Source organism: Clinocottus analis, unplaced genomic scaffold (assembly GCF_023055335.1).
Source record: "Clinocottus analis isolate CAN_PGR_092001 unplaced genomic scaffold, fCliAna1.0.p SCAF_10, whole genome shotgun sequence".
In the NCBI taxonomy this organism is placed as follows: domain Eukaryota; kingdom Metazoa; phylum Chordata; class Actinopteri; order Perciformes; family Cottidae; genus Clinocottus; species Clinocottus analis.
The window spans coordinates 13,152,908-13,180,350 of record NW_027175821.1 but is presented as its reverse complement, the minus strand read 5'-3'; the positions used below and the strand labels follow the sequence as shown (position 1 = coordinate 13,180,350).

The window sequence follows — 27,443 nt, the reverse complement described above, 5'->3', positions numbered from 1 at the left end:
GTTGCACTGGCCGTTAGACTGAGGAAAATGAGTGTTGCCGACCACGTCATGTTTTTTTTCTTGCTTCCTGGCTGTTCTGCTTGAACTCAATAATCCTGGATACAGCTATTACAAATCCTGCTGTCTTGCCTTGAGACCCCAGACAGGAGACAGGCTGTGCAACTTGGTTTCATTTAGCATTCCTCTGGGCTTTACGGGCAGGTGTTTAACATTACTGGCAGGATATTTATTGGCAACTTTAAAGGCAACTTTTTTGCTTACCTCTCAATTAGGCGCACACACATACGATGTGTGTACTATAGATGCAAGCGCACTCATACATGCACGCAGAGACGCATAAAACACACACGAGGATGTGTCATACGCGCAACAATCTTCAACAATTCTCAAGCCTTTTTCCAACACTGTCACACTTTATGCCTTTTGAAGCACAGATCCACATCCTTAGAATCCACCCCTGACCCGTGACCATCTCTATCTCCCTGTGTGCACCCCTTTCCCCTCCACCCATTATGCCAGGTCAGTGTATGATGTGGGGTAGAAATAGGGTTGGAGGCATGATGGGATGTGTGGCCTGTAATTACCGAAGCTTAGCGGGGCCAGTGGCTGTGATGTGCAATTCTCAAATCAAGGTGCAGCCTGAAGACTCAGCTTGCCCTCTGCTACTTGATTGCTGGCAGCTGGGTGAGCCATGTCAAGTGGCAGGCTGGGAAATGTGAAATCCCAGATAAAGCACAGAGCCCTAAAAAGCCATGAAGCTCCAGTAATGAGGAAAGTGATGGGGTTTGGGGCTTGGGCATGCTTAGCAGGCAGGTAGCAGCCAACGGTAACTCTTTCTATCTCTCTTGCTTCTTGGTGTCTCTGTATGGGAGAAAGAGAGGATAGGTGAAGGTGTTTGTGTATTTGACTTTTCTAATCCTGGATTTAGAAGGATCCACCAAACTCCAACAATGCAGAACTGGTGGGTAGGTCGGCATAGCTCGTAGAAATACCGAGCCTGAATCCTCCCGGGTCACCTCAGACATAAATCATAACCCTGGCGAACATCCTGCCTATACCTCGCAAGTTTTCCCAGGCCAATTCCTTTTGAAAGTGCATGTGCAAACCCCCGTAACATTTAATGCTCAATAGCAGGAGAATAATTCCTGATATTAAAGGCGGCAGTCCGATTTAGAACTATTCCGGAGCCGCTGTAGCAGTTAAACACATTCCTAGTTTTGTGGAGGCCATTATTCCTGCTTCTTAATCACCCCCTCGGCTTTTATAACCTCCCCAAGCCTTAGTGTGTGGCTGGGGGGGAACCACATGTGGGCAGAGACCAGGAAATAACCGCACTGCCAGGCCCTCCCCTTATCAAAGCTAACCACCACTAACACCAGCGCATCATCTCTTTTTAATCATTTAGCATGAATAATATTCTGCTTTGAATACCAATTTTCATTGATGTTTTGGTAGTCATGCTATCCTATAACAAAACATGTATTTTTTTTTATTGTCAGCAAACACCATGAAAAGATCAAAACCTACAACAATGTGTCATTTCAGCTTTCACGCTCTTAAACTCAAGCCCATTCTCTCCGACTGTAAATATAAATCTTTTAACAGGAATTACAAATATACTGTTTATTTTTGTAAATTTCCTGAAATAACCAGGCTTTGCAAATTTGAGAAAATATTACTCAAACGGAGGAAACTGTGCCCTTGTTGGGGATTAATTGAAGCCATGGATTACTACACATTTGTTGTATTTACATCAAACAGATGGTGTATGTGGGACTCATACTAAAATACAGTGCCCATATACAGTGTAACCATGCAGTGTGTAACCCAGTGTAATAATAGTGTGGCACATTGATGTGTGTTGTGATAGTTTCAGGGCATCAATGGATGTCCATGGCACAGTAGAATAAGATATATCAGGGCTTTGTCAACACGTACTTGATGACTTTGATTTTGATGAGATTTGTGGACAATAAGAAAAACAACATTTTTCCAGCCTGAAAGTTTATTATTTAAATTTTAATTATATTTACTTTTACTTTGAATTGAACAGCAGGTGCAGACTAACACCTATAAACCTATAAAAGGTCTGCCTCCTCTGAAAAAACAGTAACATATTGGTAATGAGGGCAGGCCCCATGCAACAGAGAGCAGGAGAGGGAAGATGGAGCAAAGCAGGCCTCACTACCCTGCTTCCATCCATCACTTTCTCTTTACCCGCTCCCAGGTTTGCATCGCTGTAGAGAAGATGGAGAGGTGTAATTATACAGCACCGCTTTCTTTCTTTTTTTTGTCTGTTACTGAGCTGTTGTTCTTAGTGGATCTTCCACTTCCAGTAACAGTCTATTAAATGCAGCTGGCCTTTAGCCTCAAGCGTGTCGTTGACAGTATGTGTGAAGGGGCTTGTCTGGCTGATGGTTTAGTTATAGTCAACTGAAACACCTGGGTCCTCAGACCCGGTGCACTGTAATGGGTGACACGCTGTCACGCCAGGCTTGATGGCATAATCTAGTCTGGTCACAGCCATACATACCGTTTAGCGGGGTGGGAATAGGGTGGGGGGTATAGAAAGCCATTGCTTGTTTACCCTGTGCCTGGTGACCCCCTGCCAGCAGCTACATCAATTATCACCTTGGAGGAATGTGGGACCCTTGTGTTAAATTCCCTTTGACCCCCTCTGTCGGATGAGGTCAGGAGGTGGGCGCTCTCTCCAGGGGGGGCATGCGGTTAGTGGGTGCAGGGTGGGTACTGTGTGTGTTCATGTCTGTGTGGTGGTCCAGGGAGATTCCCTAGATCTCCGTCCTCAGACCTGTAACCAACCACCATGTCTGCAGACCCCCAACATGGTAAACAAGATTTGCATGGTGTGTTTACAATGTAAATTGGTTTCTAAAGGTCTTAATTTCACAGAGGGACGCACCAAAGGTGGTCGGGGAGCACATGCATTAGACCCAGGGTGCATTTGTGATTGAGGTTTCAAGAAAAAGTTGCAAAGATACTTTACTCTCAGATTTCTCTTTATTTTTTTTAGTGTATTGCAAATAGAAAAACAGTTGTTTGATGCACAAACTTTTAACAACTACTTTCGTCCTCACTATTACATTTAGGGAGCCTCAATAAATTAGCCCAACTGCTTGCACACTTTGAATACCTCAGCATTTGTGATTTTAATGTGTTTGTTTGTCTCAAGCTGTTTTTAGTACACAAGTGTAAATCACAACTTTACAAGTCAGTGTAGCACACCGTAAAGCGTGGCGGTTAGTGTGCGAGAGAGAGCACGTGGAAAAGAAAAAGAGATGTTTTGACACAGATATGTCTGATTCTCTTTACTTTAGAAGCTTGTACCCAGATATACGCCTATAATATTTTCTCCTCCATCTTTCTGTGTTCCATATCAAATGTCTTCGTGAGTGTGAAGAAAGTCGTTGGAAAACAGTATCATATGTGCTGTAGGGAGGGAAGACACCATGGAAATCGATTGCGTATGGAAACACTTTTGTCGGACCATGATTGATGTTCTGAGCTTATGCATTTTTATCTTCTCTTTTACAGGCTCTCTATCATGACTGTCTGCAGGATGTGCTGCTGTCTGCTATCCAGTTATGGCTGAGGTAAAATACCTAAATGAGCTCCTCTGCTGCCTTGTCTGTTTTAGATGACAGTGTAGACGTAATATACTGGTACACTTTCTTGTGTGATGTATTGCTCAATGTACAGTGATTGTGTTGTAATAGCTTCAAAGCCAGCGGGTTGAAGTAAGTGTCTTCCTGAAATGTCTCGCTGATTTTAAACTCAGTTACCCCGGGACCAGCAACTGTGATCTGTCCCGAGTCGTCTGCGTTAAGCTGTGCATTGATTAACTCCTCCTTGAAGGCAACCACCCTTGAAATGTGAGGGCCTTTACACATTGTGACAAACCAAAGTATCCCTGCAGTGTCATCAGATCACCTCGCCACTTCCAATTAGCGGTCATCGCAGACCCCTTTTTTTGGCCTTGTTGACAGGACCGAAAAGCCGCAGCGGGACAGACCAGCGGCCGAGCCTTATCCCAAAGATCCAACACTCTCATCATTTATTCATCCACACCCAGGCAGACAAAACAACTCACACCCATCCTTTACCAGGACCAACAGCTGCTGACTCGAAGAGGCTGTAGCAAGGTTGGGGTGGGGTTAGGTGCAAAAGGGAGGCCAACATACACTCCAACACACAAGGCACAATCAGCACATCATCTGCACCGTTTTGTCAGTATAGTTGAACTTCTTCAGCGTTGTCATGGCAATGTAATTTTGTCCTCCAGAGGGGCTGCTCTTCTGTTTCAACTTGTGCTGGTGGTGGTTGGAAGTAAAGGGAGGGGGTGCGCTTGACTGTACTCTGATAAGGAGTTATTTGAGAAGGCTATGATGTACTGAACTTGAGAAAGCCTTTTGATCTCAGTTTGTATGCTAATGAATCTGGTCTTGTGCATTGTAAAGCAACTCTTTGCCTTTGTTTATTGAGATATGTGAAGCCTTTCTCCTTCACACATTATTGTGTAATTTACATGACCCACATTTCAAAGATAATTTCAGCGGTTCTAGGGTTTCTTTTAATTTGCCCGTGTTGGGTTTGCAGAGGCCGAAACAGCCAAACTCCTAACTGTCTGTTTGTGCTTGTTTGGTAGCCTGACTGTAAGTAAGCCCCTCTGGCTTTGCAGACTTCTGTCTACCTCAGCACACTCGCTGCCTCAGCACTCATCCACGAGCAACACACTCATTCACACGCGCTCTCGCATGACTACACAAATGCACAAACAGGACTTCAGCCTTGACTGGCTCACGCACACAAAACACACTCGCTTACTCACTGAGGAATTATCGTGGTAGTAAAACTAGAGAGGAAGAGGAAGGGAGACAACGAGAGAGGAGGGGGGGACTGAGACGGGGAAGCAGAGGGAGGTAAAAGGAGCACCATTGCCACAACAGAAGTATTTAATCCCCGAGCGCTTTTTAAACTCTGCCATGTCCGTGACCCGTCATGAGGACAAGCCATGCAAAGTCTATTCAACGCTTACCTTTTGCACTAATTTAGTTGGTTGTGTTACAGGTGTGCAATGTCACTACTTTACTGTGAGTGAAAAGACTGTACAGCTCCGCAGTGTACCGTAAAATGCAGGTTATAAGCTGATACCTTTTTCTTTTTTTCCCCTCAACTTTGACCTGTGCGGTTTATTCATGAGGCTGATTTGCAGATTTTTTTCTATTCTAAATTTAGCAGCAGTTAAAGTGGGATACAAAATTCTTGTGAAATATTCCTAAATCCCCTTCAGGCGTGTTCTCATTATAGCACAGGATGCTCTCAGCAGCAGCAGCCAAACTCCCTGCTGTCCTCCCTGCCCTGTGGCGCCTCTTATCCCGCTAACTAGCGCTTGCTGTTAGCTTGCGAGCTAACTAGCGTTCGCTGTAAGCTCGCAAGCTAGCAAGCGAGCACTGAACTGTCGCGCAGACCTGTTTTCCATTGCGCCTCCTCGGGTAAGTGGGGTGAGCACCGTCACACGTCCTTGGGTGCAGCTCAAGTAAACTGCACTGAAAATTTAGCACAAAAAAAGAAGTGTTGTCAGCGCCAGCTAGCTCACTGACAACCACCGAAGGCAGCGGGGCTAGCCCCCGGCTCGATGCCCGACTCGGGCAGCGGGGACGCAGGCAGTAGCAGCAGCAACAGCGGCTTAAGGCTGAATTATACTTCTGCAACTCCAACTCCGGCTGGCCACGCAGTCGGATTGACGGACTCGTTTTGATTTTTAGTTCCCCTGCGTTTTTCATATTCCAGAACAGCAGGTGGCGCAACGACCGTTTAATCGACCTGCACACCGACGTTCACCGATATCTCCCTCCAGGAATTCACCTCCATCTGCGTGTCCTTATACTGCGCCAGACGGGTTTTATAAATTCTCATATTTGTGGACCTCTTCAGCCAAACGTTCTTCAACAAGATCCATTGTTCGTGTTTCTGCTATGGCTTTTAAAAACAGCGGTACTATGCTATGAAACCGGAAATGAGAGACAGAAAGGACGTGGTTAGCGGACCAATCACAGCCTTCCGGGCTGCGTACGGCTCGCGTTGCTTTGACGGATAGTCAGAAATTTGGGGTGACGCACGCAAGCACGCAAAATGGCCGATCTGACCACGCAAGGTCGGCCATGCGTGTCTTGCGTGCTTGCGTCTCTGCGTAAAACCCGAGTATAAATCAGCCTTCATAAACTTTCGCGGCTCATTTACGATTAAATACAACTTTTTATTTAATTTTAGTAGAGGCGTCGTATAAAAGGGTGCGCCGTGTAACCCGCATTTTACGGTAGTCATGTTGGACTTTGAAAAATGTGACAAACGTAGTCTGGAGTGTGTTGTTCTGCTGCTCTCACTCTCTGTCTGTACTTCCCCGACTCCGGCTGGCTGTGTGTATATGTGTGTGTGGGTTCTCTCTGGTCCGCTGCTTTGGCACAAAAAGGATGGCCAGGCCGCCCCATTCTTTGTTTTGCTTCTTGTAGGAAACTAGCAGCAAATTGTGGCTCAATGAGGCGTTGCTGTTTTGTATGGTCTGATAAAGTGCAAACGAAACCGTCTGGGCTGGACTGGCCTGCTGCAGTGTTTTCTATTGTAGCTGTGAATGTAGGTCTGTGTGATGCTTGGTTAGTGTTGAACATTAGGTGAGGGGGGTGCAGGGTTTAAGGGCCATTCACACAGTTTTAAGATGTCACCCAGTGTTTGGAGGTGCTGTCCGCTGTGTTTAATTGTGATGAGGGATGATTAGGCTCTTCTTGAAACTGGAGGAGAGTTGTCTGTCTTGCTTGCTTTAAAGGTTTTAAAATCCCAATATTTTAGATTTCTAAAACAGCTCTGACATGGCGCACTTGTCAAAGTGATCAGAGCAGGGCATATGTGTGTGGGTGTATTGATGTTCATGTGGGAAATAGTCCAGTTTTTACTTCAATTCATTCATCCAACACCTGCAGTAACTAATTATATTAGAAATGACAAGGGTGACTCACTAAATATGCATAATTCCATGAAGATCTTGCACTTTTAGAATTTGGGCAAGAGAAGCTGGAGGCAAACAACTTTGTGCCCCTTAAAATATTACTAATTACTAATATCATTAAAACAAATTTAATATTGTGTACTTTTTAAGAAAAATGTTGAGCATTGGCTTACACATTAATGCTGACTTCTTCCTAACTTATTCCACTGTAATTATTATACACCTTCTTGGTTGAGTGTGAATTTGTGCTTTTTCACAATAAACCAAAGTGAAGGTCTTTTTTTCCTTGCAGCTGAAAACACAAGAGGATTGCCTCTGAGGGAAAAAAAAGAAGAAGAATACAATGATATATTTAAGAGGGCAGCATTTGCATATTGCATTTTCAGAATCGTTTCATGGCTTAATTTGACATTTTTCAACGCCATTGGGATGCACAGCAAATGCAATGCTGTGAAGATCCACAGATCAAGTTCATTGAGTCAAGCAAAACAAACACATAGCTTGGAAGATAGACAAAGAAGGGGGTTCTTGGGTGTGCCATGGCCCTTGTCTAAAGCGGTTATGCGGCCCACATGGGCGTTCTGCTCTCCAGAGGCTGTTGGGGTAATTATCTGCCAGGGTGCACGTGTGGGAGTGTGCGTCACATCGGCCGCCTCTCTATGTTCATGTCTGTTAGGTGCGCAAGGGATTGCAGCGCTGGATGTTTCTGAGCATCCCATCCTGCGACCTGCACGCTGTGGGCCCAAACAGGATGAAATGCATACACTCAACCCTATATACTTCTTCACGCGTGTGTGATCTATATGTGCCCCCCAAACACACACACACACACACCCTTTATGTCCATCTTCCTTACACCCCAGAGTTGAGAGAAGGGATCTGGGAGTCTCAGAGGAGGAGCGTGCTGGGGGAAGAGGCTGAGGAGCCATCTTTGACATGGGGCATGGGGCCCGACGACACAAAGCCCCATTCCCTGCTCCTCCATGTGGAAAATGGCAGGAGAGCAAGAGGAGGAGGGGAAAGACGCAAAAAAAATAAGTGGAGAAAAGAGGAGGAGGGATTGAGGGAGCGACAATTAGTGGGATCTGCTAATCACTAGGACAACACTCATTTAATTGACATGTGAAATTTGAATTCGTCTAACTAGTCGATAGGCAGTACGACAATGAACCAGTCGTTAAAGGTCTGCTGGTGGAAGCCAAGGAGGGGCAGCGACAGCTGAGGGCTGAGGCCAAGCTCTTTGTTACAAGTAGCAGTGTTGTTGGGTGAGAAGGTTGTCCACAAGGAGATTATAACCATTATGCCTTTGACCCTTTGGGATAAGTAACGCCATGGCTGCCCCACGAGCACACAGCAGAAACACAACATAGCAAGGGCTGTTTATGTGTGTGTGTGTGTTTTTATTTTAAGGCAGAAGGCAGAGTGAGTAAACAAGTATTTTTTTCATACCACAATAAATCTGACCCTGATAATTCCAAAGCCTTCGAAGAGGAAAAACACAAAAGGAAGTGGGCAGGAAAAAAACACGGCAGTCTGTCCATTTCTGCTTCTGCAGAAATCAATAAGCTATTTAAGGTCATCAGAAAGCAGCATCACTGTTACCCAGCTGCTACCAGAGAAGAAAGCATATGAAATCTTAATGCCGCCTGAAGAAGTGCCTTTGAACAGATGCAAACCTTCACTCACACCTCATTTATTCAGGATATTACAACAAATATTTTAGGTAATCACTTTTAGCCTCACTAGCATTGTGTTGGGACTCATGGTCAGGCCACTGCTTTGCTTCAGGCTAAATATATATATATATATATATATATATATATATATATATATATATATATATATATATATATATATATATATATTAGGAAAACCCTACTTGTTCATCCAAGTGGAACATTTATATATATATATATATATATATATATATATATATATATATATATATATATATATATATATATATATATTAGGAAAACCCTACTTGTTCATCCAAGTGGAACATTTACAAATCATTTAAATCTTTTTCAAGTGACAGAACTACACAAGGAAATCAATATTTTTTATGAAAAATGCTGTTCAGGAAATACCAATTAACAAATCAATGAACTAATAACTGTGATTCATCAGTTTCTCAACAGATACATATGATGTATCCTAATGGTATAATAGAGCTATACGTGTCTTCCTGTGACACGTATAGCTCTGGATAGCATCGAACCGGTGAATCCTGGCCACACTGTAACCATCAAGGGTGGATTATTCCAGCTTTCCACATTTCCTCATGGACACGCTTAGTCAACTTCACAGACTGGGCTCATCTGCCTATTCTGTAACATACATCTCTTTATGTTTGATTTGGGATATTTGAACGGCCTTCACATCTACTACAGAGTACTTCCCGAATGTACTTGTGTCTTTTTGATCTATCACTGTGCTAACAGATAGTTCCATTGTCAGAGGTGACTTTGTAGAAGTGGCAGAGAGTCAGAGGAGACTCAGGATACTTCCAAGTCTTTCAGCCAGTGTAATCCTCTTCCTTTATCTCTCTGGCTGATCTGGGCCAAAGCTCTGTGTGTGAGAATGATTCAACGACTGCCTGCTTTTCTGTTGATCTCAGTCACGTTTTCTCTCCCTCACTTTCTGTCTCTCTCTTGTTCTCCAATTCTCACTTGTACTTTATTGTTCAGAGTGGCCTGTGCGCTCTCTGTGTTCACCTCCTCTCTGTTCTGTGTGGGAAACAATGATCGCTGATTGTCCTCTTTATTTTAATGATAGAAGATCATCTCTTTCACGCACACATGCAGATGCCACCTTGCACCACAAACCAGACAGGCAACTTGGATTATGTCCAAGAGTCACAGCTGGATTGATGTGCGTGCGTGTTTACTGTAGATATGTGTATGTGTGTCTTTGGGGGGTTGGGGAATGGGCTGCATCTATGGCATCTGATTGGCCCGCTGGCACAGAAGCCAGGCGAGATGCTGATTGGATAGATGTATGGAGTCTAGCGTGCCGATTTCTGTGTGCCATGTAGCTTGCCTACCAGAGCGCCGGCCAATAGCTCCACATATTGGATGCATTACAGATTAGAGCCAATGCAACTGTGTGCACACAAATGTGTGTGTGTGTGTGTGTGTGTGTGTGTGTGTGTGTGTTTGCATGTGTGCGTGTGTGTGTGTGTGTGTGTGTGTGTACAAGTTTCATTCATCAGTATTTAATAATTGTTAATGACAGATTTGATTCACCATTCCAAATCGATGCTGTAGCTCCCCACTGTTAAACAATTAAAACTGCTCTTAAAATATTTTTTCAAATAGTTTGTGAACTAATTCATCCCAAAGCGAGCCATCCTTACTTTCCAATTCTACTTTTTTTTTCCACACCATGTCTTCAATCAGATGAGGAAAGGTTCACTGATACAGGATTTTCAACCAGCTTGAAGTCTGAGCGGGAAGTGATCAAGGGTTACAGTTCCTTCAGCTTTGATGTCCCAAAATCCCAAAATTGTGATAAAAGCAGACTCAAATTTACTGTTGTTGTTTTTGTCTGCAACAGTTGTCATGGCTTACTCCTTTGATTCAATAATAAATCAAAGTGTAGAAATATTTCATACTTTTTCCAGATGAAATTCCATTACACCTCCGCCGCCATCAAAGAGATCCAACATCAGTGTGAAATTTATAATTATTTAAATCCCGATCCACAACCCCATGGTTTGCAAGCAGAGCTTCTTCAACCACATTGGATGAATGAGTCTACATAACTGGATCCAGAGCATGGCTTTAAAAGACAAAAGTGTGGCTTCATCCTTGAAAAGTCAGACAGAAAATCTCTATGGATACAAAATAAAAAAAAGAAAATGGCTTCAACATCAAGAGTATCCTGACTGGTTGCATCACCGCCTGTATGGCAATTACACAAGCCTCAACCATAAGTCGCTACAGAGGGTAGTAAAAACTGCTCAGCACATCTCCAGGAGGCTGCCATCCATAGAGGTCTTTTACACCCAGTGGTGTAGGAACAAGGCCAACAGGATAATCAGAGACACAAATCACACCAGCCACAAAATGTTCTGATGCTGCCATCCGGCAGATGGTACTGCAGCATTTGGTCCTGCACCACGAGGCACAAGGACAGCTTCATCATACCAGGTTGACTGCAGGTCAAAGCTGGATCTGGGTCTGTCTGAGACCCTGGTACCTGCAGGATGCCCCCTTGGAGTTCGGGATAAAGGGGTTTCTGGTGAACCTGCCTGATTTCATCTGATTTCTTTCAGAATTTCGAAACTAGTGGCATCGATGACGAGCTTTAGGATTAACTTATTATGAATATTAATCTTCTTTTTTGTTTTACTTCATATAGTTTATGTCATATAGAGCCATCAGTATTAAATTAAGACATTTCCTAACCAATTAAAAGCTCCTCACAGTAACGTTAAATTAATTCCCAGTAATTTAAGTCAGCTTTTGGCTCCCTTTGTCATCTTCCATGATCTTTTAAATATGACAACAGACGAGAGGAAAGAAAAGAAGAAAAAGATCAAAGTCAAGGGTAGAAGGCGAGAGGTAAAAGTAAGAAAATAGAGAGGAGAGAAGAAAGTAGATGTGAGCAGCCCTGAAAACAGGAGCTCATATCCTCTCAGCGACAGTCTGGCCTATTAGAGGCCCTAACTCTGTCATTACACTTGTCAACACCATCCGCTGTAATTGCTGTAAGTGCCTTGCTCAACTGGCAACGGTTACCATGCTATAGATGAGGCACATGCATGGAAAAATAAACAATGTGACCATACATGCACACATACATCCCATATGGACACGCAGAAACGGAGTAACAGACACATATACATATTCACACACAAAAAATGGCCGCACCATCAGCGCGGCTGCACATGCCACACGGCAGGACACACAGCAGTGCTTATCGAAAACATGGCAGCGCTGTCAACCCCAGACGGCTCTTCTCTGCCCACCTGTCAAAAAAATTCGGCCGAGAATTCACCTGGCTGATATCTCAATCTTCCTCGGTGCTTAGCTTAGCTTAGACCGACCGTCTGGCTCAGCAGCTCAACCTCGCTCCCGCTTTACTAACTCTCACTCTCTCTTAGTCTTTTTAAAGCGTGTCAGCAGTTGCCCGGCACAGCGGTCTTAGTAAGGCTGCTAACGTGGCTAAGTGTGCCTGGGCCTCTTAGTTAGTGGTGCCGTCTTTCTTTATGTGTGTGTGTGTGTGTGCGCGTGTGTGTGCGTGTGTGTGCGCGCTTCACAGATGGCAACGCGAGGGGAGGGGTATTTGGAGGGGGTGATGGAGCGAGCTGTCTGAGGCTCCGGCAGCTCTCGTGTCTCTCAGGCAAGGCTGTCTGTCTGCGGGCATCTGCACCGGCAGGCCCCCCCCCACCCCACCCCGCCCTCCACCAACACCACCATTACCCCCCACCCCCCTTTTTTTTTCTTCCTCGGCCACCGTCGCCATAGACGCCTCACCATCCAGCGCCGCAGCTTGGCAACAAACCCACAGTGCGTAGCAACCCCTGAAAGATGATTCCCCTTGACCTCAGATGTGTCGCTTCACTGCCAAGCTTCTCCGCTTGCCCCAGCGGATGATTATTTTGATAGATGATTGGAGTGAATCATACATCTTGGGTTACATCGAGAGAAGAGCAGGCTGTGACTGAGGCTAAAAGTTGCTCTGCACGTGCACGTGCACGTGCGCGTGCGCGACTGCCGTGTGTGTACGTACACGGATGCGCTTGTGCTGTGTCGGCCTGCCGGTCGGAGAGTGATGGTCTTTGATTCAGAGCTGGTCTCAGGGTTTATGTCGGGTTGCGAAACTTTGAAGATGATTAGATGAGTTGTGTGTGTAGTGTACCCTGTACGATTGCTCCGGCCTTTCTGCTGTTGGCTTATTGATCACAGTGCTGCGAGTGTCAGCGTTATATTTAACGACGTGAGTCCTCACGATAGGCAGAAAGATCAAGATGCTTTTTTTTTCCTTTGAACTTATAGTTTTAAGTATCTCTCACACTTTCTGATCATTTTCTCTTCTTCTGATTAACTTGAAACAAAAGAATCTTCTTGACGTGGAATTTTATTGGAATCATATGTAATACGTTGAATTCAATAGTTATGCCAGTACTCGCTTGACAATTATTAAAATGTCCGTGCAAGTCCTCATCTTTGTCTCCAGGTGGCACGAAGACAAGAGAGAACTTGAGTCCATCGCAGACTCGAGCCCCGACTGCCGTACAGGAGTTGTCCTTTACTGATAGAAAGTAGCTTTTGATTCCAGCTGGATGTCTGAATATAAACCTGACACTACTAATGCAAACATGCATCCACATGCTCAGTAATTTATGCAACCAAATCTTTGTGTAACACAGTTCTGATTAACTGAGACACTACAGCGGCACAGCATAGAGGCCGGCACAGTCGACACATCTGTTCCTGAGAAATTCATGGAGGTTTGGGCGCTGAAGGTGTTGGTATGCGCTGATTAGCACAAGGCTGTCTTTACCCAACCACCGGGTTTCCTACTGGGCTTCCATAAACTGTTTACTAAGGAGTCTGTTGCCATGGTTTTTAGCCATGTTCCAATCAGTCATTTTTTTGACCATTTAGCTTTATTTATTCCTCAAAAAAGCCCATGCCTTCTGCATCAACCAACTGTTGTTCGTCTCAGACCAATTGTTCTAAATCATGTATATACTGAATTTCATTAATCTGCAGGATGATTTGAGTCTGATTGGATGAGGCTTGGAGAGAGTCTTTACAAGCTGACACCTTTGGCTCACGGATGGGTTTGAAACGAGGGCTTTGATGAGAGAAAGAGGTCACTATCATAATGACCTAATAACATCAGGTTTTGTGCCTGCGCTGTAGTTCTAGTTAGAAACACATGCTTGCCATCCCTTTTGATCTCCCTTGAAAAAGCCACTTTAGTGGCAAGATACGATAAGAGTGAGATAAGACAGAATGTTTTACGGCAAAGATTGTCTCCACGCTGATGCTGCATCTCCTTTCTCTTTCCCGCTTTCACTTCCCCCCTCACTCTGTGTCCTTTTTCTTATTTTCTCTGCTTCAATAATGAGGGAAAAGTACTTCACAGATTGAACAAAGCTAGAGTAGCACAAACGTGAAGCGGTTCCCGGAGGTCAGGTCACACCTGTGAAGTGAACTGATGCTCTGTGTGTTAGTAAGGTCAGGAGTCTGACTTCCTATAGGCTGTAAGCTGCATATTTAGAGTTTAATTGTTGTTGTAAGCTGTTTATTTCGACCCTTTGCACCTCTCTTAACAGGAAGCCGTATCCCTCAATTGGATTACAGCTAATTAAACACTACACACGTGTAGAGTCAACAGATAGAGGTGTCAGCAGCCCTGTCGCCTGCACTCCTCCACCAGAGCAAAGTTACAGCTTTACATGGATTTGTTCCTTTAACTGAAAACATCCTGCTTGAGTATTTTGTATCTGTAAACATTTAACTTTGACTGAATCTCTTATATCTTCTTTCTACTTCTTTTTCTGTTTTAAAGCCATACAGAATGTACCTAGAATAAAAGGTTTTCAAAATCTCGTTGCCTATCGAGAGGGTATGAAATTGTGTTCAAGGAGTCCACTTCAACTTGAGTTCGGAATAAGTTGCTTCAGTCTCAATGCTATGCTTAGTTTATTAACTCCCAATGTATCTCCATAGTTAGATAGATCGATAGATAGATGCATACTTTCTTCATCCACAAGGTGAAAGTAGTTAATGCTGAGACATGACACTGAAGTCAATCTTCTACCTGGCAAGAAAGTGAACAGGTTGATAGATTAACTTGGTTAGTGTTATAACTACTCTGTGACCTTCTGACCTATAAAGCATCTACTTTTGTTCCTTGCATTAATGTATTTCAGTGAGCAACTGAATCCAGGTATTTCTTTTATCAGCTACCCTCCAAACCAGCCCTTCATTGGCCAGTTTGTCAGCTCTGGCGACACAAGGTGACGTGTGACTGTTTGCAGAGTGGAAAGATAATCATTGGGCAATTAATGGGCACCAAAAGGCTACCATTAGTGAAGTGTTGCCTTGTGATACCTGCTCGGTGTCGGAGGAGACTTTGGAGGAGGAGAACTCAGAGGAAAAACACAATTAGAATTGCACCATGCAAATATAATTAATGACATGAAGTTCATTGGTCTGTGGCGCGTTTATTTGACTGTATCATGACGGATGTCTTCATCTGCTGAAAGAGAGCAGCTGTAGAAGTAAGTGTGAACTGTGGCGCCAGCTGTTGCACCGCTTTGACCTGCTGTTTGTCTTGCATTTGGGTCTTCAAAATTTGCAAGGTCAAATGCAGTGTTTGAAATCCGAGACCTCCTGATGGACACGTGAGATCTCCTGGAAGCCTTAACAGCAATACTGCGTGGGGTCTCTGGAAAAAATCTTTAAACAATTATTCATCACATGCAGTTGTCACTCAAGTGTCTTTTTGGATCCTAAAATGTACGGCAGTTTTCATTATTCAAATGGCAAACACTGTAGCTGTGGGGGACAGACTATTGCCACAGAATGCTTTGCACACTTTTCAAATGCATTAGTTATAGTAATAATCTCAAGGATTTTTATTTAAATACTTGGCAATTAAATCACTTTTCATCCAAGCATGAGAAAATTAGTTCAAGGCTGCATTTACAGTATTACAAGCTGGGTGGCTGTGGCGACATTCCCAGGAAAAATCTCAAGCGGCAATCAAATAATATGCCTGCAATTACTGGTCTTCGCCATAGGTGCCGCCAAAGAGAACACAAAAGAGATCTTAGAGCTTGTAACTAAAATGCTGAGTTCACTGCCTCTGTGAAATACATTTCAGTTTTCCTGAGGAAGCCTCGTTTCTCTGCCAGATTTCCCTCAGCTCCCTTGCTCTACTCTGATTTACAATAACATCCCTGCGTTATTATTAAATCTGCTAAATCATGTTCACTGTTTCATCTCACTACTTCTATATTGGGAAGAAAGCAAATAAGACGACAGGAAATAGGTGAAATGGTGGACTTCAGCTTCAAGTTTGCCATAGTAAGCTGCCGCTCCTTATTTGATGCCTTCTAGGTTGTTGTTGTTCTTATTATTACTGGTTTGCTCTCGTAAAAATGTCAATTTTGCCTGCCTGGATGGAAGTGAGTGACAGTGATCACTGAGGGAAAGCACCGAATACCAGAACTTCAATGACGCTGGAAGCTTAAAGAGTCTTATCATCCTTCTCAAAACCCCTCCAATGGATTCATGACTTGCCTAGAACCATATATATACACACACACACACACACACACACACACACACACACACACACACACACACACACACACACACACACACACACACACACACAGACACACACATACTCACATAGACACACACACTCACGCGCAGACAAAGCCTTTGAAAGACTCAAGAGAGTTGTTTTCTTTTTTAAGTCTTTAAATCTTTTCATTTTCATCGCTGTTTCAGTATAGTACTCTTGAGTGTGTGTGTGTGTGTGTGTGTGTGTGTGTGTGTGTGTGTGTGTGTAAGTGAGTGTGTATTTTACAATCAAAGGCATCTTTTTTATGTTACTACTGCCCTACATATCGTAGCCGAGGTGGAGACCCATCAAGGGGAATGTTTTAATTAACAATGCTGCCATTCTCGCTGACACCTCTATCTCTGGCAATATCTCTTCAACTTCCAGCCTCCTCAACTCAAAAGCATCAGTTCAACGGGGAATGCACCAAAACACACACAGGGTTACGTGTGTTCTTTGCTGCGAGGAATATCCCAAGCACTGATCTAGACAGGAGTCATTTTGCTGCAAATAGGACAGTAAGGGGGGGGGGGGGAGAAATGCAGGCAGGCAGGTTGCCACGAAGGGGAAATACACACAGATGGCTTGACAGACTGACAGAGGATGAGAAAAAAGTAGAATAACGACCATACAGACACAAAGACACATACGTACAGGATGTGGAGGGTGCATGTGCAGATACCTGCGCAAACGTGTGAGCACATCTGTGTGTTGTGATGAATCCATGCAGGATTTTGCATTCACATGTATACGGATAAAGACTAAACCTGTATGTTGGAACACTGCTTGGTTTTTTATTAGATCTCTGCCCTCCAGAGCTGCAAGCTTCTCTGAATTAATTAGTCAATTGGCAACTAAAGTATCCTTACTTATACTTCCAGGTTATCAAATGTGAAACTTAGCTATGACTTTTCTCTGGTTTGTATCACATGGTGTTGAATGTGTTGCTGTTATGACTGTTGATGAGACCAAACAAGACATTTAAAAAAGTCACTCTGGGAGCTGTAATGGTAGTTTTCCAAATTTTCAATAATTGTATAAACTACAAGATTAATCAATTATTAAAAAGTTATAAAATAATTAGCTACAGCCATAGTTCAGTTAAGAGTACAAAATATACAGCAAATACATTTTAATAGAAACATAATGTTGTTCAAATAAAATGTATTTTTTATCAACATAATGACTTATTTCTCTACAATATCTTCTATGGCAAATAAAGCCTGATGGTCTCAGTTAAATATCAAAGGAGGTTCCAGTGACTTGACGCACGAGACAGCGCTTGTTTACGTTGTTGTAACCTGCGACTGCAACTTTAGCCTTTCTTTAACTGGAACCAAAGTCCTTTTGTTGCCTCAACACAACAACATGGAGGAGTCAGGATGTCAACCCCGCTCTCCAGAGGCAAGAATGGCGCTTTTATTTCACTGAAAAGCACATAACAACTGGACATAATGACAGCGTTTACATTTCCCTCAAAATCCTATTTGGCAAAACAAACAAGTAATATGTAAATGCAATTTTTCAGGAGACACAATTACCCTACTATAACCATCTCCATAACAACCAAGCAAACTTTAATCTCAGGATGAAATCCACGAGATGTGGAGACAGCATTTTGTGGAATACTATACTATACACTTCCAAAAAGCTGCTGGATAATTTCATTTTTCAGTATTTAAATTGAGCATTTCTTTCTGACAATGATCTAAATGCTATTTAGAGACCATCCACGGTGGAGACATCTTTCATAATGTTTGCCACGAATGTAAGCATGACGTAAAACATCAACGTCAAGCTTCAATAGAAAAGCGCCGCTACTCGGTACATCCACAGACGCAGGTTGGAGGCAGCCAGCAGGCCCCTGCTTGTGGCGGCTGATGTTCAGTCGGGGTTGGGGGATGCGAGCTCTTTTGTCACCCCGGCTAATTGAGTGATCCTGGTGACCCTCTCGTCGCTGCCTAACACGTCAGCACGAGCTTCAAGTCATAACTAGATGTCTGGCTCCGTGTAGGGTGGCAGTTGTGGGATGTACTGGTACATTGATTGATGAAATGATGGAAGGACGGATAATAGACGGAGGGCGGATGCACTGGCTGTACCATCGTCAGGAAGCAAGGTTAAGTGCGGTTCAGTGGCTCAGCATTGATGCTGTGAACATTTCTGCTTTGTCTCTTTGCACGCTGACAGAGCGAGAATTGATTGAAATCAAAGTGCATTGAATAAAAACACTGAATTGCCCGCCTGAGACGTGATGAAAGTGTGTGTGGATGCATGCAAGAAGTGGAGGGAGAAATAATCCACGTAATGCTCCTCAAGGCGTTTCCCTTGCTGCAGGTACGCATGGTGTAAAGAAGAGGTGGAAGGGACGGAGGGACTGTTGGACTGTTTCGAGATTAGTATGCTACGAACATATGAGAATAACACTTGACAGATGCTCACAGGGTGATTTCATGCCCCATCTTATGATTTTTCATTAAGTATGCTGTAACAGCTGCACTTGTACATCTCACTCGGTGGCGACAGTCGTAGCATGCCAAGTCTTCAAAAAAAGAAGAAAAAAAAAAATCCACTCATATTTCAATGCATGCCTTTGGAATCTCTTTCAGTGAACATGTGACACTTTTCAGATAAGTGTTTTTGTGTTAACAAAATGGAAATCTTAATTTTGCTAAGCTAATTATAGCTTGTAGCCTGTTGCCAAGCAACCTAATGACAGGAGACAGCGGGGAGTCAAGAATCTAACCTTTGGCTGGATAAAGCCAAGAGGTGATTTGGATTTCCTTCATATTACTTTCTATTGATGCACTGTGTCCTGGCTGGGCTATATTTCACTTTAGAGTTCAGATGGTTTAAAGTGTGCTGTAAAGTAACTGTATTTTTATACAATAAGGAGGAAACACTGTTAAAACTCCAGTGAGAAAATTGAAAGCATTTAATCAGTGTCAGGCAGCTTGAACAGGGTGCTGTTATGAAAATGACGTATGGGGAGCATGAGTCATTCTATGATGTAGAAATGTTTTTACATCGTTTATATTGAAACTCACAGGACATAAAACAGTCAGAGAATGTATATAATTATTTTTCCTATAATGCAAAATGAATGAGGATTAATGAGCAGAGTGATGAGAATGAGAGTTTCCTATCGTTGCTTTATGCCGTGGTCTTACTGTGAGATTAAGTTTCTGAGCAGAGCAAAGTAGCCACCGTACAAGATTCAGTACCCCGACTGTGAGCTTGAATAATACTAATATATAATTATATATTTATATATACATTTATATATATTTAGAAATCCTCTCTTTTGAAGGGCTGCAGCTATGAAACACAAATAATGTATAAATGGACCTCTGTTACAGCGTCATATATAGCCATGGCTGTTTTGATGTTTGGATTTACATATAATGCACACATTAGTTTTCCATCTGAGATCCCCCAAAGACAAGGTCTGTATGCTCTGAAAATTTCTTTGTGGGTGTCTGATTTTTCCTCCTATCGGGGGGGAGTGTTGAAGGGGGGGATCCAAGGCTCAGCGCCAAAATAGTTTTGAAGTATCTGTGAAAAGACTCCTCTTAATCCGTTTTATTTGCTCTGCTACCTCCGAACCATTTGTCCGAGCAGAGCTCCCAAACCCTCCGCTCCACCCAGCCATCTCAGGGATTTAGTGTGGTAGAGCAGAGGTGCAAGAGCCCACAGACAGTTAAAAAAAAGCCATCTGGCCGGGGTGGGTAGGGTGGGGGTGTTTGGGGCGGAGGAGTCGTGCTGGGCAATCAAAATGACGGACAGCAGTGAGAAGTGTTTTGCGGGCTCCCACGTACATGCAAAGTAGCCCGACTTGTGAGCTTTCACAGCTCCCTATGGTCTTCAGGTAAACACTGACCGGCCGAGGTATGCATGGTCCCCCCCGCCCCCCTCAGTATGTGTGTGTTTTTGTTTGTGTATGATAATAATGTGTTTGTTGGCTTGCTCGTGAAAGAAAAAGTGGACTGTCTTGTGTTTACGTCCATGTCAGAGACTCGTGTATTTGTGTGTTCTACAAGAAAGGCTGCCAGGTTTACTTCTGTTTTTCTTATTTTTTTTGCCAGCGATAGTGTTTTGCCAGTGGAAGGTGTTTGACCAAAGAAGTCTGGGTTAGCAGGTGAAATAAACAGCATCCATATTTCATGAACCATCAAAAAGAAAAAAAGATCCCTTCTTGAATTCGACACAGGCTCAGTTCTAAGGACACTGTGAAATGGGCGCACAATTGTTCCTCTTCGCTCTGAGCAAATATTATAATCCTATTCTCTTATGCTTTCCATCTTGCCCTCTCTCTCTAATGTTCACCCCGATGGCGGCCCCTTTCCCTGAGTGAAAACCCCTCCGAATGTGTGGAGGCTTCATTTTTCACTCTCCCTTTGGGGCTCTGTTGTCAGAGAGCAGCCCTTAGGAAGTCTTTATTTCTGCCAGGCAGGGCCTCTTGCGTTCCTCCACCCTCTCCCTCCGTTCTCATGGCTGTCCCCCCCACCTGCTGGGATCCTGATCCCAGCCGGGGCAGGGCTTCAGCGGGGGACAATTACTGCTGCTCCCCAGCTTTGATCATCTGACCACATGGAAGCATAACAGCTGACCACATGTTTCAACAGACAAGAAGAAGAAGAAGTAAAGAGAGAAAAGAGGAAGAGTTAGAATAGGGCGAGAAGAAGAAAAGAAACCCCCTTTTCATTTAAGTTGAGCCCAAAGTTCCATTCCTCTTTGGAAGCTTTACGGAGAGTTGGCCAAAATGGTCAAATCTGTGTTTCAGGGAGTTTCCTTTGATGGTGATTATTTATCTGGATCAGGGCAACCATACGTACTACAAACTATGTCTGGCTACGGCCTGCCATAAAGTTCAGTTTCAATTCGCCACTCACTCTCTTTGGCGGGAGAGAGAGAGAGAGAGAAAGAGAGAAGCAATTTGAGGCAGCCCTTGTAAAAAGTGAGTGCTAAGTCTGCTGGTATTGTCGGCCAAATTGTCAGGACGCCAACTGGGCTCTGCTGTCGTGTTCTGAGCACTGTCTGGCTTTGAGCAACTTAGGCCGCACACCACAGATTATAAATAACACGAGGGAAATAGGTACCAAGATATTCAAAGCAATGGGTTGTCAATCAAAAGCAGATCAGCTGCTTTCAGAATATCGGAACAAAATACAGTCCATGCTTGTTATTCTGTTTTATGCAAATGTGTCCATAAACAAACCGGCTGATGTTACGTCGACACAGATAAATAAAAGAGTACTGGTATTGTAGTTTAAGTGTATTTTTTTTTCTCCTTGGAGGTAGAAGTCTGCCATGTTGGGGGATGTCTACTCGCAGGATCGTGGCCATGAGGGTTAGATGGAAACTGACAAGTCGGAGACAGAGGGGAGGGAGTTTGCTTGGCTGTGGTTGTCAGGGATGGCCTCTTGGAGTGTCCCAATTGAGGAGGAGATCACTTTACCACATTAAGGGTGCCTCAAAAGAACCTCTTCAACGGCACTTTGGCCCTGCCTGGAAGAACGGGGCTTGTTTTGACTAGTCTGCCACCTTTTATTGTCACCACTCTGCCGACCAACAGCCTGCTCTTGCCTCCGCTGCACTGCCACTGGGACTCTTTGAGGGACGCTCACGCAACATATGCGCACAAGCTTGTGCACAAGCACATGCATGCACCAGGAGCAGGAATGTGCACGCACAAACACGTACATGGGCATACCCAAGCCCGTGTACATTTGTCCGTACAAACCCACACTCACACACACACACACATGAAAGCCCCGGGGCATACTGAAGAGATTGGCAAGATTGGAATCGGCTTTGATGATAGCACTGGTCAAATAAAGCATATGAGCATTATAAATGTACCGTGGTGTGTGCGTGCGTGTGTGCGTATGTGTGTGCGTGCGAGTGTGTGTGTGCATTTGTGTGTGTGTGTGTGTGTGTGTGTGTGTGTTTGTGTGTGTGTGTGTGTGTGTGTGTGTGTGTGTGTGTGTGTGTATGAGAGAGAGAGAGAAAGAGGCAGACCCACTAGTTAATCTTATCTATGTGAGGAACAAAAGAATTACAATTTCACATAAAACTATAGGACACATTTTGACTCACTTCAAATATTTAGATTAATTCTTAGCATGCTAATACTCATAGATTTAAATGTTTGACAAATAAGTACACACATCTTAAGCACTTAACTGCCTTTTAGTTATTGGTAGCTATGATCAATGCATTTATGCTACAAAAAAATCAGTCAGTAAAATGAAAACGGTGGTTGGGGCACACAGACAGACACGCACGCACGCACGCACACACATACACACGTAAAAAAAATCCCCAGATTTTTCTCAGAAGCGAAGCACTTTGTGTCTGCTGAATGAGGAAAAACACTTAATTAAATGCGTGTCTATTAAATTGAAAAGACAATTGGGATGAATAATTTCAATTACTGCTGTAATTAATATATCATGTCAGAATAAATTGAAAAAATTGTATCAACTCAATGTAATGCATTTTTATTACCATTATTAATTCAAGGCAGGTTAATTTTCTGATCTGTTAATAACAGACACATGATTGAAAAACCTGGTGTACTTTCTAAAAGAGAAAATAAACTTGTTTTCTAATCAAACAACAAAAAAAACAAACTAAAACTAAAGTTAGTTTTTCTCCGAGGACGGGGGGGTCACTTTATGACGTGGCCTCGGCCATTTGTGTATCCTGCCTTACTTCATAATCATTTTTATCCGGCAGTTAAAAATAATTAACAAGTCATGCTATTTTGTCGTCCACCATTTTAGGTCCTCGCTCCAGCAATGAAAGGCCTTTCCATCAACATGGTCGCGTAATAGTGTCAGGATGCATTTTAAAGTGCAGTAATTCAGCGGTTTACATGGCCTCATAAAATACCGACATGCCCCGATAATGAGAAGCATGAATGGAAACTTGGAGTTCCCTGTGGCCCCTGTGTGTGTGTGTGTGTGTGTGTGTGTGTGTGTGTGTGTGTGTGTGTGTTAGAGAGAGCACGGAGACGCAGATAGAAGGAAGAAAGGAAGCCAGAAAGAAAGGAGATTATTCAAGCCACACGGCTGCTCTCGAGAATACTTCAATGAGAGCTGTACTCTATAGACGGTCGTATGTGCTCCCGTAATGCAGACAGTCTGAGGCTGGTATGCAGCTCTAGAGTGGCAGAAGTGGGACTGAAGCGTCCCACGGTTTCCTGCCCTCTGAGTGATATCATATGGACAAACGGCAAAGGTCACAGACAGCTCGAGCACATAACTCATCATCTTTCAGCCGGCTCTGACACTCTTTACGGTGTCTTGACTTACTGACAGGCAGCCGGGCTGTGTGTGCGCACGGGTGTGTGCAAATGTGTACTGTACACGGATAAATGTAACGACATCTGAATAAGCACAAGCAGTGGGTTTATAGAGGTGGCGTGTGTGTGTGTGTGTGTGTGTGTGTATGTGTGTGTGTGTGTGCGTGTGTGTGTGTGTGTGTGGCTAAACGCTTGTCTTACATGTCTCCCTCCACCAGGTGATCAGTGTCATCTTGCAGGATGCGTCTTAATCGCACAGTGCGGCGTCGTGCTGTCAGGGAATAAATCATGATGCAGCATGGAGGTGCTGGCAGGCAGCGTGAGTCAGAGAAGCAGTCTGCTTGACTTCACACTCGCTGGGGATCTGGTAACGCAGCAGGTAGTCCGAGTACAGATTGAAACTAACTCTGCCTTTCTGCGCTTAACACACCCCGAGAGCTCTATTCAAGAGCACGGCTGTTCCTTTATTGTCGGATAAATTGTAGAAGTTTTTTTTTTTTTATTATTGTGTTCAGATGGGGCTAGGTTTAGGGTTGCCCAGCTCCGAGTCATTTCTCACAAGGTGTGTGTGGGTGTGTGTGTGTGTGTTTGTGTGTGTGTGTGTGTGTGTGTGTGTGTGTAAGTGTGTGTATGTGTGTGTGCGCATGTGCATATGTGTTTGTGTGTGTCAAATATTTGAGGTCATCAGATTTTACTGGAGTAACTTGTGAGACTGCAACTGTATGATGAAAAAGAAATGCCTGTGTTTAAGTGATACTTATCAAGAAGGAGAAGTGAAGTCGCGGCTGGGCTGGTGATTTGTTAGCCTCAAATGGTTACTGGGAATTAGTGAGTTAATTCCTGGAATCAGCCCACGACCTTTCAGCAAGGTTACCACCACAAGGGCTGTTTTTCATCTCCCTTGTGTTTTTCTTAGCACTAACAAGATTGACTTATAGCAGATTTGCACTACTGTGCATGTCGTAACCGCTGACTAACTAGCAGTTATTCACGCATCGAGCAGCATAGTACTGGCACGAATGGGAAAGTCTGATTTATATTAACAGCTCAGCAGTCACATCTGTGTTCGGCAGGCAACAGCTTTGTACGTGACTCAGCCAATCAAAACTATCTGTTTTCTTATATCTTCTATTGCTGAGGTGGTGTGTAAATCAGTATTTCTGTAAAGCAGGCAGTTGCTGGGGCCGGTGCCAATGAGTGTGTGAATTACACCCATGCATAAAGCTGTCCTTGTGTCCCGCTGGCCAAGAGCTACAGGGAAGCTGGAAATGATCGTAAATTAAGCAGCACTTGGCTGAAGAAATCATACAAAATCTGGAATTGAATGGAACATTTGGAATGATTACCACAGACCGTAAGAGGAGTCCCCGTAAAGTGATGAAGGCCGACAGAGGTGGGGCACGGGAAATGCCGTATCGGAGCGCTACACTACATAACGGGCCGGTGGAAGACGTGGAGGAAAGGTCAGATTTGGGATGTGTCTCTCATAGTAACAGTAGTAGCCGTAAACAGCTGTCCCAGCTGATGCCTGCCACGAGAGATGAATTATTCACTCACTTGTCAAATCAATAATGACCCGGTCTTTAGTGGCCTACTCTCACCATGCCCTACTTATTGGTTTTGGGGGGAAGAGGACATCATTTTGATATTCTAGCAGTTGGCATTCATTGTAGTGGACATGCAGCCCCTCGCTGAGGTAAATTGGTTGTCATTTTAAGGATTGTTTCTCGAAAATTGGAACTTTGAATGGAGCGTTACGAGAAAAAAAAAACATTGATGCTGGGTTTGAAGTGAGCACACATGATTAATATGGCAGTTTTGTTGAAATGGAGGTGGGGAGGGGTTGAAAGGGAATGGGGAGGAGGGGGTGTTGCCATGGCTTTTAAGGGCATGGGCATGTTTGGATGGCACGGCCCACCCTCTGGCCCTCTGCCTCTGTTCATGTGTCACTCACTGTCTTCCAGCCTGTAATTTTCCATCTACTGTAACAGTCTGGGCACAACGCCACCCAGGGAACTTTTAAAATAAATAAAGAATTCATTAAATAATTAGTATCTCCACAACAATCTCTTTTGTTCTGTCAATCTCCGAGTGCTCAAAAGTCACCCTGAGAGATGGAGAGAGAAAGTGAGGGGAGAGGGGGGGGGGGGGGGGGGAGAAATTAGTGGAAAAATCAATTTAAAAAAATTAAAAGCATTGAATTTTTTGAAATGCTTTTTACTTCAAAATTAAATGCTTTACATCCACCATTGATTACATCTAATTGGACCTCATTTCCTGAAGAAGAAAAAAAAGCGTGTGTGTGTGTGTGCGCGCGCGTGTGTGCGTGCGTGTGTGTGTGTGCGCATGTGCGTGCGCGCCAGCTTGTGTGTTTGTGACATTTCCTAATGGTTGGGTGCATAGATGATAACCACTTGGCTTGGAGACAGACAGATATGAAAGGCTGTCACTCCGAGCAAAGACAGCTATAATGGCCCCATGAGTGTCTGTGTGTGTGTGTGTGTGTGTGTGTGTGTGTGTGTGTGTACGTACGTACGTACGTGTGTGTTTATTCATGAAAGGGTGATGATAGGGGCCCATACTTGGGGCCCGGCCATGCTTCCTAATCAAAACCCATCCGCTCGCTGGGTGCTTGTGCATCAGTGTGCTTGCTGTATGGTGTTTACATTGGGAGAGACGGAGCAGAACCACCTCTTTGTTCCCTCAGAGATTTGACATTGCCCCCCGTCTCCCCCGCCTGCCACTCTGCTCTATGTGAGGTTAGCAGCCTGGAACATCCTTATATTTATGAACAGACTGCACAGAATGATGTAAACCTGTCATAAAAGGACTTTAACTCTTGAAGTAACTTAATAACAAAGACTCCTTTGACGCGGGTCCATTTTCATATTATTTATCACATAATGCCGTATGTGAAAGAAGAAGTCATACTTTTTGAGATTTTAAAGCAATATGAGACCATTTATAAAACTTTAAATCATCTGTGCCCATACTGCAAGTGAATTGGTTACAACAGTTGCTTAAACTGCCTAATTATTAAATTGCTAAATGTGTCACCATATGACAAACATAGACAAACTGAAAGGGCAGAAAACACAAGCACTAACCAACAGGTTAGTTTCAAAAATAGATCCAGAAGTTCCAGTTATACTGCACTCACACGCAGCTGAAAGTGGCCCACCATTGTGTTTGCAATTGTGATTTAGTTCATTCATTGTCAAAGACCTTATTTGTTTTCCCTGCCCTCTGAAAACCTGGATGTGTTTGTGGCCGCATGTTTGAATAGAAATGTACATCAACAACCAAGTGTCGTTGTGTAATTAGTTTGACATCTGACAACTGAGCTGTCATCCTTTTCCAAACCTTCAAACCGTATAGCGACTCCACACACGATGATGCACCCTTATATACCCGCCCCAAAGAGGCACTCCACCTCCCTCAATGCTTCAAGACCAAGTAGCTTTAAATGCACCACATGAAACCTGATCTACAGAACGGAAAAACAAAAGTACTCAAAGATCCCAAAATATATGAACTTTTATGAAACTGCTAAAATGTCAGGGCCACAAGTCGTGTTCCTGTGCATCCATAACGAGGTGTTTACACACTGTATTTCCTGTATTTGAGTTATATTGGATGTTAAACATCACATTACGGCGTATTTTCTCCAAACAGATTTGTCGAGTTTTGGAATGTTGCCCTTCAACACTTTTTGGTCAAGCAAAAGCACTTGTCGCTCCTGTCTGTCACTGCTGTCTTTTTACTTTGTGTAAGGCACTACATTGAGTCGACATTTCA

The 27,443-nt window shown here is 43.7% G+C and overlaps 1 protein-coding gene across 2 annotated transcripts in view; it reads left to right on the top strand.

The window, feature by feature from the left end:
• The window catches only part of zic6 (zic family member 6), an 84,574-nt gene that overhangs the window by 9,546 nt on the left and 47,585 nt on the right, over nt 1-27,443 (top strand). For both annotated transcript variants that reach the window (XM_068591416.1, XM_068591407.1), the window contains exon 2: nt 3,553-3,611. The gene's annotated coding sequence lies outside the window, so the exon portion shown is untranslated. The remainder of the gene's footprint in view (nt 1-3,552; nt 3,612-27,443) is intronic.